At 42.8% G+C, this 12,961-nt stretch overlaps 1 protein-coding gene across 2 annotated transcripts in view; it reads left to right on the forward strand.

The window, feature by feature from the left end:
* The first annotated feature begins 457 nt into the window (after positions 1-457).
* ABCA1 (ATP binding cassette subfamily A member 1) overlaps positions 458-12,961 on the forward strand; it is a 91,931-nt gene continuing 79,427 nt past the window's right edge. Inside the window, exon 1 of one of the 2 annotated variants that reach the window (XM_063180747.1) lies at positions 458-544. The gene's annotated coding sequence lies outside the window, so the exon portion shown is untranslated. Of the gene's footprint in view, positions 545-9,509; positions 9,626-12,961 lie in introns of those variants that run through there. The other variant, XM_063180748.1, reaches the window with a different exon arrangement.

Consider the following 12,961-nt stretch of genomic DNA (forward strand, 5'->3'; position numbering starts at 1 on the left):
GGGGCTGGGATGCTTCTCGACGCACCTGGGTGAGCGGAGTTTCACTAAAAGCAGCGAGTGCGGGTAGCTCACGGAGCGCCGTCCCGCTGCACGGCGCCGGGGCGGACATACCCAGGCTCGCAGTTTGTTTTTGGCTGCACTGTGCACGCCCACATGCAAATCGCCGCGCACTCCCCCCCACCCTCCCAACAGCAGCCGCTGCCGAAGGAAAAAAAAAAAAAAAAAAAAAAAAAAAAGAGGGGGGCGCGGAGGACAGGAGAGAAGAAAAAGAAGAAAGGAAAGAGCAAACAGAAAAAAGAAAAGGCGACGCGAGAAGACCTCGGAGGGAGGGGAGAAGCAGTGTGCTGGGCGGCCCCGGCCGTGGAAGGGGCGGGCTAGCCCGCCGGGGGCAGCTCCGCGCCGCCCTATATAAGGCCCTGCGGGGCGGGGGCGCCCGGTAGCGGCAGCGGGCCGGCGTCGGGGCCGGGAGCGGAGCCGGAGGGGATCGCGGCGCGGAGCAGGCGGCGGCTCCCCTCGGGACCGACGGCGGCTGCCGGCCGGGGAGGTAGGCAGGGGCGGGGGGACGCGTCCCGGGCAGCTGTCGGGGAGGCTTCCCACTTGTACCCGCTCCGCCTGGGTAAGGTTAAGGGCGCCCTTAATTGGGTTAAGGGCGGCACAAAGCTAGAGAGAAAACGCAAATGAGTGGGGGTGAGGGGTGTGTGTGCTTTGTTATTGTTTTGGGGGGTTGTCTGTTGATTTTCTTTACTGCTTTGGAGTCTTTGTCTTCCGACGTGGTGCCACTCAATGTGCCGAGCCTGTCGGCAGCGCGGCTCGGAGGATGGTTTACGGCGTAGCGGTGCATCGGAGAGGGGCTGATAGTGTTTGTGTGTGTGAGGGGCGTGGTTGTGTGTGCTTATGTTTTAAAAAACAGTTATTTTATTTTAGCTTATCCTGAGCGAGGCGACTTGGCAGCGCTCACGGAGGGTGGCTCACCTTACCGCTGCCTCTCCTGGCCCCGGTGGGTGCTAGAAGATAACGGGAGGGTTTTCATCCTCTTTACTCCTACGTGAATCCTATAAAGTCGCGGGGGTGGGATAAGGGGAGGGCCTTGAGATGGAGGGGAGTGTAAAAATAAAAAAATCGATGTGGCTGCCTTTGTGATGGGCGGGAGGCTCAGTTGTATGCAACAAATCGTGCTGCTGCCTGCCAGACTGTTGTGAAGTCTGGAGTGCTACACTGCAACCTATCATCAGGCTGTTGTTACAAAAGACGAGCTGCACAGCAGCCCAGATGCTTAAAACATGTCTGGAAACATACTCGGATTCTAAATTAAAAGTCCTTATTAAACCCTACTTTTTCCTAGTTTTAACCAGAAGTGTCCCCTTCCCCCCAGGCTGTTGGCCTGGGAGATTTTGAAGGCTGTACAAAAACATACTTAAAGGATCAAAGTTGATTTCAAGTGTGTTGGAATAGACCTCGGAGAAGCCAGAGGGGTGTAAACCTATTCTAGATTAAAGCCTAAAATGAGTTGAACGTTTTTGAAAATTACTGCTATGGATTAATGCATTAAAATTTATTTTCACCTTTGAAAATGAGTTGGTCCTTGTATTGCAGAGAAGAGCTATGTCTTGGGGATGTTCCATTAACAACAGATGGTCAAGCCTGCTGTCGAAGGGCTATTGTAATGGAGCAGTCTTGCTCAGTTTTGAAAGGGGGTCATGGTAGTAAGCATTCAGTGCAAATGGTTTGTGTCCTTGGTGCTTGTGGCACAGCTTGACTCCCTTACAAGTGAGAATGGCAACATATGCTGACAACTTTCCTGTCAGTCAAATCAGTGCGCGATTCCTTGATGACACAGTAGGATATTAAGCTAAAAGGGTAGTACCTGGGACTCTGCAGTATTTTACTGATGTAACAGATAAAAATTATGTTGGTGGGTTTTCATTGTGCACATTTGAATTTTAATTTATGTAAGAGTGAGTAGAGTGACACAGTCTGTATATCTGGTATGGGCAGGAGCTTGATGCCTTTACTCATGATATACGAAGCACATTGTTTCTCATAGTTGTAGTTTAGTAGGGCTAACTATGGTAAAAATTAGAAGTCAACCCTTAACAAAAATATGGGGCTGTAAGTTCGGCAGCACGGAACGTTAGTGTTGCATAGTAGAATTTAAGTTGAACCTGTTGAGAATATTTAGCATTAAATAATAAAATATCATGTGTTTTAGCTCATTGTAGGTATCCTGAAGGGGTTACTAGCTGGTCTCTGGGCTACAAGAAATCACAATTTGCTATAATTTGTCATTAGAATGTAATAATCCAGCAGCTAGCCCAAAACTATTTACATAACTTTCCGCCAGTAAATTGTTGCTGAAGGACAGGTTGCCATATGATAGTTACATGGCATAAACATCTTGGGTGCAGCTATATGTAAGATTTTAGTGTTTCTAGGAGTCATGGTAATCTTTTGGCTATTAGTTCCAAATTTCCTCTGAATAGAGCCGCATAGCAGTGCAAGCAAGTATGTTGAAAGTTTCGTAATGGTCTCTTCACGCTCAGAGGCTGAGGCACATTTACAAATCAGTGTGCCATAGGCAGCTGCTAGCCAACATTTTTTGTAATGCTAAATTTTTTTACAACTCAAGACATCACTCAGTGATGGTGTGGTGGTATTGGTGTGATCCGAGACTTGATATGGTACCAGATTTGGTATATATTGTTCAGGAATAAGCCTTAGTGACTTAAACAAAGTAACAGGGGATGTTCTATGCAGATTCTGTGCTGAAGCATTCTCACCTGTTAATCAAGTGTAATACACACATTTCTGGAAGGACTTCTTCCCTTGCCTACATTTCTGCAAGGCTGTTCTCTCACTATTGAGTTAATCTGGCAGAGTTAGACTCACAAAGACAGAGCAGGAGGATTGGTACTGAACTCATCCTCTGTAGCCAAATACGATCAGCTCTGCTAGTGTTTATTATGTGCATTGCACCATGCAGGCACAGTATTTCTTAGGGTGTGGTTTCTCCGGAACATTAATCCAGAGTAATTGAAGATTGCTAGTGAGCTAGTAATGGACCTGCTTCATTTCCCCTGGTCTACCTATTCTTTTCTCTCTCTGTCTGTTTCATCCTTTTTGCAGGCACTGGAGTTCACCAGCCCAGGATGAGTAATTGGAAAAAAACTCTTCTTTTTGCATGATGGTTTTTTTGTTTCTTTGTTTGTTTTTGCACCCCAGCATCCTGTGTTCAGAGTCTTCTCATGGCTTTGTGAGCACTGGTGCCAGCACAAAGATGATGACAGAAGGGAGCAGAGGGGGACCCAAACTAACACTTTGTTTGAGTAACCTTGAAGCAGGCACCCTCAGTGTTTATGTAGGTCTTCTAGGCTGGGCAACACACCAAATCCTGAAATAAGTCCAGAGGCCATGGCTGACCAAACTTCATCATGCTTCTCTTTTGTTGGTTATTCTTGATGATTCCTGTGAGAGGAGCTAGAGTCAGGGTTTACTATGTTTAGTAAAACACATTTTATATATAAGATCGATTTTCCTTGATTATCTGGGACTGCTAGGGACTCTGCCTGTTTTCTTCAGGTCTGGCATAGAAGAAATTCACTCTCTCTAAGATTGTTTCATATTTATGCCAGCTAAGGTTTTGAATTCTGAATGCCAGAAACTTTTTTAGTGTAGTCGATGAGCATGCACATCTGCAGTTGCTGATACTAAGAGTATAGATAAAAAATACCATGGTGAGACTCTGCTTCTAGTGTTTAAAAGATGATCATCACAGAAAAACCCAAAAGTTAAAATGTCTCATTCTGTAGCTGCATGTCTTGCTTGCGTTGATTACACAAAAGTAATACCGATAATTCAGAAGAAATAGTATGACTAAAACTACTGAATGGAGTACCAAAAGTACCCTGTTCCCTTTCTTTAAAATACTGGGCAGCAAAGCTAGTCCTGTCTCTTTAGCATTTTTGATTGGGAGAAAGTATTTTTGCTTGCTTCAATGACCAAGAGGGAGACAGAGTAGGATGGAAAACTGTTGATGCAGCTTTTCTGACACAACAGTCTAACACTGTAGGAAAAATGGGAGCGTTCAGATCTTTTTTTGTGGGTTATTAGCAAAAAATCTTGATCATAGGTAATAAAAATGCATGTCAGTTTTAATGCCTTAAGTATCCACATACAAGCTGACCTTTTTCCTCTGCTATTTTTCTGGAGGAGTGTTGCTTAGCAGAGCTCTGCCTAATGCAATGGGATTGGTTTGCGTGGTGCTGACTTTGTTAGAGAACAATTGGAGTTGGAGAAAAGGGAGAGCAAAGAGCCTAAGATTGTTCTGGCTTGGGCTAGATAGCAAGGCTGTTCTCTGTGAAAGAGCAAAGTTTGAGCCTTTTACCACACAGTTCAGGGATCATTCTGGGGATCTGGTTTCCTTTTTAGCAAATAGCAGGCAGGGTTTTGTGGAGGTGGCCAAAACCTGTTAGCACTCTACTCACTTGACTCTGAAATAACTTGCCGTTTACTAGTCTGTTTCCAAATGGGTGGTGGTTCTTGGGAGCAAGCAAGCCATGCAGCTAATTCATTAGCATAGTACTTGTTAAATTGATAAAGCTCAAAATTAAGCCACACGGAAGGTCTTGGAGCAGCAGTTTTGGTGATGTGAGTGACAAGAGCAAGGTTAGGGACCAGGAAAACTTGGATCCCAGCACCTCTGCCCTTCTTGTGATGACTTGACTGTTTCCTCTTATCTACTTTCACTTATGTTCTAGTAATAGCATTACCAAAGTTTATACTCTTTATGGTAGAAGTCAGTGTTTTTTCTCATATTCAGCAGGTAACACATCTTTTTTTGAAGATGTCAGGCTCTGTTGCCAGCACCAGCAAGCTGGGTTTAAGTCCAATGTTTTTAGAGATATGCCTGTTTTTACAGTTGAATTTTTGTGCCTAAAAAAGAAACAAGCAATTTATCAATGTTCTTCGAGAGCTGTATTAATGAGGATTATTTTGATATTCTGGGGATCTATTGGTGGTTTTTTTTTCTCTTCCTGTTATTTTAATTATGTTCCTGCAACAGGAATTTGGCTATGACTACCAATAAAACAAGTTAGAACCAAACTTAAATGGTTTTAAAAACCCCAGACTCTCCTCACCCAAACAATAAAGCAGCATTGAGGTTTTCTGAATGCAGATCCATGGATATTTATTTGTGGTGCTAGTACAGGAGCCAAAGTTCAAAATCTACTCTTCCTCTGAATGTGATGTTCTTATTTAATAAACTTAATTGAATAGATCCTGCATTTGTATTTTTATTCTGCCAATGGGAAAAATGCTTTTTAAGTTTTTGTTTTCAGGTAATTTAGATATTTTAATTATTCTTTACCCTATTAAATCAGAGTAGCAATTCTTACTGCTTTGCTTCCCATCTCTCAAACCTACATTTAAATATTCATGCTAAAGTAAGCAATAAGAGGTTTTCTACTGTGTTTGGAGAGATCTGGACTCAGTTTTCTCTTTTAGCAAACTAATACAATCACCTGTCAGTTTTCATATTTCTTCACAGATTTTATTTTTCCCACATAACTTTTGTCATTCTTCTGATTGTCAGCCATGTCTCCCAGACCTGCATTCCACATTCTTGTGACATACTCATAATATTTGTCTCTACATCTATCCTCCCAATTACGTTCATATATATAAAACCAGATATAATTGCAAAATGGGGTTGTCTGTTGGGGTGTGCCTTGGCTCCAGTGGAACTTGCTCAACACTATTAAGGATATTCTAAACTTAATGTAAAAAATGTATGTTTTGAATCCTATATCCATAAAAAACTTGCAAAATTTATTTTTGCTCACCTTGCTTTCTTGTAAGCTTATTGCTTTTTCCATTTTGTTCTACTTCTGCATTTGCCTGCTGTTTGGAGTCATGTGGTTGAAATTTAGTTGACGACAGCTCTTCAGCTGTGTTTAGTCCCTTGAAGCTTTAGGAGCAAACTAATGGAGCTCCATCTGGAAAATATTTCTGAATTGTGAGGTGGAGCTTAGGACTTGCACAGATTCTGCCGTCCTTCCTTCCTGGATATATCTGGCATGATTAGGTTGAATTAGGTGTATTTGCTTTGCATGGCTTTTACTCCATGCTCACCCTAAGGATTGAAGCTTCAGTGGCAGGGGGAGTAGCTGGAGCTGAAGAGTAGAAAGTGAGTAACAACTGCTTGCTCTGTGGATCAGGCAAAACGGGAAGATTGTCACACACTTTCTGGCAGAGCTCCGAGCTAACTGCCCTGTGCCACACCTGACTCAGCAGGTATGTGGGCTGCCTTATCGTGTGCCAGCTATTTTCATATTCTTCTATGAATAACTTTAGAGATAAGTGGTTATTGAAGTCTATACGGGTTGCCAAGGTTGATCATAAATTCATTGTTCTTCATAGATTCTTCTGACACTCACTGATTTCAAAAGTACTTAGGCATCTCTTTATCACTTTAGTGGATTACCATCTCCCATATCAGCACAGCTAGATGGTAGCTATGTGGGAGCTGAGGTCTTATTGTAGGCTTTACAGACTCCAGCTCTGCTCAAGCTGACAGTGGCTGCTAAATACTTACTTTGCCAGTTTATTGCTTTCTTTCGTCAATGTCATTTCCTTTCATTGTGCTAGAGGCTTTTTCTTGGCTGATGTTTTTCAGGGATATTTTTGTTTTGTTTGCTGTTACTTATAGCTGTGCCACAGATATCACTGCAATTGTGTAGATATCAAGTTTAACTGACATTCTTTTTGCCTCTGAATCTCAAAGGCACCACTGTGATGATCTTCACGCTATAAGCCATGTTGTGTTCTGCTCTGTTACTGAAAACATGTGCTGGTTTATGGCATGATGTTCCCAAATGGCAAAGATGGAGAGGAAAATAACACTAGTTTCTTTTGATGTTACAGGGTAGGCATACACTCAAACTGCAGTTTAATCTTGTGCTGAACACTGTTGGTGTTCTTGTCTTGTCCCAAGATAGACAGCAAAATGTAGAAGTCACTCCTTTCTGAAAAAGTCCTTATGAATGTGATGATAAAAGCCACAAGGCTTCATAACTTTGCTTAGCAGAAGATAGAAATATGCCAGATGCTTCAGTGGCACTGCAGTAGGATCATGGAGTGCTGGTCAGTGTTGTAATTTTTAAAACCAGGTATCTGTCTGATTAGTGTAAGTGATTCAGTGACCAGAATGATTTATGGGAGGGGGGGTGATGGTTGAAAGCATTTCCAAATATTGAGCATGTGGATTTCTTTTGGGAAAAGCTGCTTTCTTGGGGAGGTTGTGTCTTCCTTCTCCCCTTTGTGATTGCTGCCAAGCAGAAAGGTACCTTTTGCAATGTGAAATTCTTTACCCCTTTTTCCCAGTTGCAGTTATATTGTCCTTCAACAGGATATGTCAAAAGCTGGAAAAACTGACTGGAGATGTGTAGCACAGCTTTTTGCAAACTGTGTGCTGATTATACTATACTCACTCAGAGATCAAAGCTTAATGACATGAATTGAGCTCAAATGTTGCAATTATTATTTTAGCAGGATGTTCTATTATTTCTACATTCCACTAGAAAAGAGCCATTCTATGAGAGCAAAAAAAAAAAAAAAAAGCCCATCTGCTAATATGGACTATGGAGTTTTGGACATTGGCCGTGATAAAGCAAATCACATTTTGTGTTTGTTTTTGCCAAAGAATGGACTAGATTCTTGGCTTTTTTTTCTTCCATGGGCAAAGCAGGGGACACTCAGTGTAATGTTGGAAGTTGAAATGCTTCACGTATTTCACAACCTTCTAGTGTAAGCTGGTTTTTTGGTTTTTTTTTGTTGTTTTTTTTTTGTAAAATAGATGACTGAATTTCATCTTGCGTATTGTACTTGACCCTTAAGCAATCCTCTTGCCTAAGTGCATACCACAAATGTGCAATGCACATTTGCATGTGCATTCCTTAGGGTAAATCGAGCTATGGTGCCTGCAAACTTGACATCTTCCATTGCATTGGAGTTGTGCTTGTTTTCATCAATGAGCCCTCCATAAGCATCCTAGAAGTAATGAGAACCAGTTGTTGTGGTCATTCTGGTAGGCAGCTATTGCTGACCTATGACAGGTTTTTTAAAATTACTTGGCATGTTGTGTCACAAGGTTGTAAAGCAGCAGTCATTTTTGAAAATGTGCATGTGCATAAATAGTTTAAGGAGGCACTGAGGACTCTGAAAAATGTAGTCCAGTCTTTATTATGGAGCAGTTTATAAGCTAGTGTTTTCCTCTGTGATGAAGTGTCCCATTTTTTTTTTTTTTCTGACTGGTAAGGATAAGCCCACCAGTGTATCAGAAATATATCCTAGGAGTTTGGGTTTGACAGAAGAGGCAAGTTAGATACTCCGAACAGTTTAGGACCACAAATGTCAGTGTTCATTGTATTAATTTTGGGCCAGGTCTTTCAAAATTATCATCTGCTCATCTGTTCATAGTGGAGCATTCAGAACTCAGCACATAATATACTGACTTATGAAATACCTATTTGCTCAGTTCTCATGCCAGGGCTAAATAACTTTAGAAGCCCCTTGCCATTTTGCCTGAAGAGTTGAGAAGTCAGATTTCTGCTCCTGACTTGATGTTGTGTTGACCTCGAGTCATTTCAGAGCAGGATCCAGGCTTGCTTCTCTGTGTAGTACTTAGTGCAGCAAGTAGAACCTAATACTGGGCTTGGGTTCTGTCACTAGTTGTTTTCATAGCAGCAGTTCAAGTAGGTTCTGAATAAGTATTTTATTGTTGACCTATGCTGAAAGAAGTCCTTTTCCATTGATTGTCATCAATATTCTGTGAGGTTGGAGCCCCCTTAAATGAGAATGTGAAATTATTTATTTGGTGTTACGTGGTGGTGTGCATGCTGCCATAAGGGCTCTGTGTCATCAAACCAGAGGTGGCAGGTTGCTAGAGGTAATCCGTGAGCCTGCTTCATCAGCTTTCTGATATTTTGGCGTTAGCCTTTAATAGTTGGTTTTACCAAATTTTACATGCTCCTCAAGGAGGGAAAACAAATTCAACTGGATGGCCATGTTGAAAGTCATTTACCAGTTGCCTTCAGTATTAGTAAGCACTGGAGAACAAGACTGTTTACTACCTAACTCAAGGCCAGGTAAGTCAGTGTGGGAAGTAAACCAGTAGAGGATCTTGCCAAGAACCACCACTAAAATACTGTTGTTTGTCACCCTAATCAAATTCTTTTCTGCTGACCCAGAAGCTCTCCAATCACATTGCTAGGAACAAGGAGTTGGTTTGTGACATGGCCTGGGTGATCTTGAAGAGGAAAGCACTCCTCACTGAAGAGCTCTTTAGATGGAATAGAAAACTTTGTGTCCCTTATGCATTTGGCAAAAGGGAAAGAAATGTCCTCTGTGGGGAGATTATGAAAGACCAGCTTTTAGTGTCTGTATGCCTCCAGTGATAACGATCCTGTGTCCCAGGCAAAAGCCCATAGGTCCAAAGCTCACACCTCCACTGCTGATCCTGCACTGGTTGCGTCTGCTACAGACTCCAAAAGTGCTTAAGCCAGGAGACGGACGTGTGGGATCTGATGGTTTCATTCTAATCTCTGCTTTTGCTTGCTTGTGGCCTTAGGTGAGTTGACTGAACTCTGTGCTGCTAATGCTTTTTATGGCACCTTTTTGCAACCTATTTCAGGCTCTTTGGGTTAAAAGATTACTTTAAAAGACTGGCACTGTTATTTGTATAAAATTATCATTGTGCAGGTGGCAGTTTCACCCCTTTCCTAGAGCTCCAGTAGATGTCATAAGTTTTTTGACTGCTTGGAAGTTTTCGTGATGGGAATGCCAGCTTTGTTTCTTTGTATTTTGCAAGCTTAGTGTGACTTTAGATCAAAAAATGGACATTACTTTTGGTTCTTTATTCACCGTTTCCACTGCCTGCTGGGGATTTTATGTCCAATTAGATCTCTAGCAGCAGGACAAAAATGGCTTGCACTTGTCCACAGCTGCTCTTTATCTAGCCTAATCTTAACATAGTCGGGGTCAATACTGTTTTTCTCCTAGTTACAGCTACTGTGCTGGAAGAAGGGAAATCCTGGTGTTTGGGGAGAAGCGGCCAAGACGCTAGACCTTGACTTGGGGATTTAGTTCTGGACTCTAGACTTAATTGTACCTCTGCTGTACTAGTGCCCATCTAGGCCACTAGTCCTCTGGTGGTTTGTCTTGTGTAGATCAGTGTAGTTGTTTTGGTTCACCAATTTAAGATTTCCCGGCCAATGCACCAGTTAATGTTGTGGGTTCAGTGCTGGCCAAATGTTAGTGCACTCACTTGAATATATTTAATCATTTCTTGCTGTGAGATAGGATTAGGAGGAAGGCAAAAGAGGCTCAAAACTTTAAAAGGGTATAAAGAAAACTTTATCAACAGTAACTAGAAGAAAGAATAATAAGAATCAGAATAAAACCTTTAGAACACTTCTCCCTCCCCTCCACACATCCCCTCTTCTTTGTCACTTAAAACGTAAAGAGACAAAACTTAGGACTTCTAAGTCAGTTCTGTTCTAGAGCTACTTCTAGAATAGTCTTTCTTCAGTTCACTTAGGGAGAGGGGTTTCTCTTGCCATGCCATGGAAACTTCTCTACAAGAACAGATCTCTTGTAGCTTTTAATTTCCACAAACAGCAGCTGCCCAGGAATCTGCAATCATGAAATCCCTCCCATCTTTCACAGCTTTCCCACAGCTGCATTTATGGGCCAACTTATGGCGTACTATTTTAAAGATGAGCTGTTCAAGAGCAAAGGTTCTCTTTATCTCTGAGATCATCATCATCTCTGGGAACAGAGGTCTTCTTTTTCCCTGGGGGCAGAGGGTCTTCATCACTCTTTTCTCTCTGTTCAAACTTCCCATGGGATCACAGCTACTTTAACATCTGCTTGCTTTAGCATAGATGCCTTTGCTCATACCTTCAAACACTTCATCTCCCCATACTTTTCAATGAGTTAGAGGGAAAAAGAGTCTGATGTATCAATTATATTCTTCTCCATAGCCTTACAAGAGGATTCCAGCCTGAACTTAAGGCATCTCTTCATTCTCCTTCCATCTGGGACTTGAGTCTTTCTTCATTGATCTTGGTGTCTTCATGTCGGTCCTCTGTGTCTTGACTCTGTCCTTTTCTTTCACTCGAGGGAGGATTGAAGGTCTGTAATCTTATTCATGCATTGAAAGAGTTAGTATCTCGCTCAGGGCCTGCTGATGGTCGCACGATCCCTGCGGGGCCGTGGATGAAGCAGTCGTGGTGATGGCTTTTCAGGCCGCGCTGGGGCTGTGTTAGCCGCATGGCTGGTGTCTGGCCCCTGCTGCTCTCAATTCCAGCCGCAGGGCCGCCTCTGGCCTCAGGCACATGGTGTCCACACTGCGGGGACAGGATGTTAACAGCGTGGCATGGCCCTGCCCTGGCCGGCCCCACGGCCTCCCCTCCCCCGCCCGGCCAGCGGGCTGCGAGGGGGGAAGATCCTCTCCAGAAGCCGGAAGAAAGCTTTTTCCCGGGCTTTGTTCGTCTCTAGTGTGTGTGCTTTCTAGTGGTTTAACAAAGTGTCAGTAGTCAGAACTAGCTACTGATTGGTTTTGTCGGGCACAGAGGAAACGGTTAGCAGCTTCTCTGAGAAAATCACTCCCGTGACTGGCTTCTTCCCGCCTCCCCAAATATCAATTAATGCAAAACCAGCGCAATCAGAATGTCAGTTCATGAGTGAGGCCCTTCCGGCCTGCCTTCATATCCACGGTCCTGAGAGGGATCTGCTCTCCACTGACGGCATACAGATCACTGAGGGACTCTGGATCTGGGATTTGCCGAATTCACATGGCTCATGATATTGTTTCCTTCACAAAATGCAGCTCAACACTACCTAAAACAAATTAAATGTCAAGAGATTTATCAGCGCTCAGAAAGAGGACTGTATTTCTGCAGAAATCCAATGTCTATGTTTTAGTTGCTTCTTTTCTTCTAAAATGAGTCTCATTTGACTTGATACTTGTACAGGCGAGATCTATTGGAGATATGTACAAATTTTTTGTCTGGGGCAGGAAGCAGAAGTGCTAGATCATGTATGCTTGTGAGAAGGTGCTGGCTCCTGTAGCTCACAAGGGCATCATGTGTAGCTGTTAGATTTGTACTCTCCATGGCCACTTGATCTGTGGAAAGTTGCCTGTGGTGGTAGCTTCTGTGAAAATGTGACTTAAAGGATGAGAGCTGCTAGCTTATTTCATGAAGGCCACTAAACCTTCCATCAACCGGTGAAACCTTTTTAGACCTGCTGACAAGGACTTAGTTTAAATAGTTTAAATTGTCTATAGTGTCTTGCCAGAGCCCTGAAATGTTCCAGTCTTGTAAGGTTTTGTAAGTTCACTTTGTTCCCTCTTGAAATAGTGATTTAACTTTTTTTCTCTAGGGGAAAGGTTTTTTTGCCTCCCCAAAGAAAGCAAACAGCTGTATTGTTTGCAGAAAGCCGCTTTTGAAGGCTATTTTATGTTTACTTAGTACAGACACCAGGCAAGGGGGTGGAGAACTGATTTTCTGCCACTTGAGCTTTTTACTTTCTAAATCTGCAGCTGTAAAGGGGTTAGGTTTGAGGTGTTGATATACCAGCTAATGGACTTTTCAACAGCCATTCTACTTTGAAATAGTGGCTAGCTCCCCTTCTAGAAAGAGGGCTGGCTAAAGGATGTATTTCATTGCCATCATTTTCAGAGGTTGCCCTGTAGCCTAACTTTCTCTTGAGTAATTTTCTGAATTGCAGAAAATGAGATGAAATTGCAGCTGTGTAGGTCTGGAGGCTGTTCAGGGTTTCTGCAGCAGGGCGAAATGTCATGTGGAGAGAGTCTTCTGCAAAGGCAGACCAAGGAACAAGTGCATGTAATCTGTGCTTTTAATTGTGTGGCTGGGTATTGAGCTGTGGTACTTCATATCAC

Source organism: Melospiza melodia, chromosome Z (genome assembly GCF_035770615.1).
Source record: "Melospiza melodia melodia isolate bMelMel2 chromosome Z, bMelMel2.pri, whole genome shotgun sequence".
NCBI lineage: Eukaryota > Metazoa > Chordata > Aves > Passeriformes > Passerellidae > Melospiza > Melospiza melodia.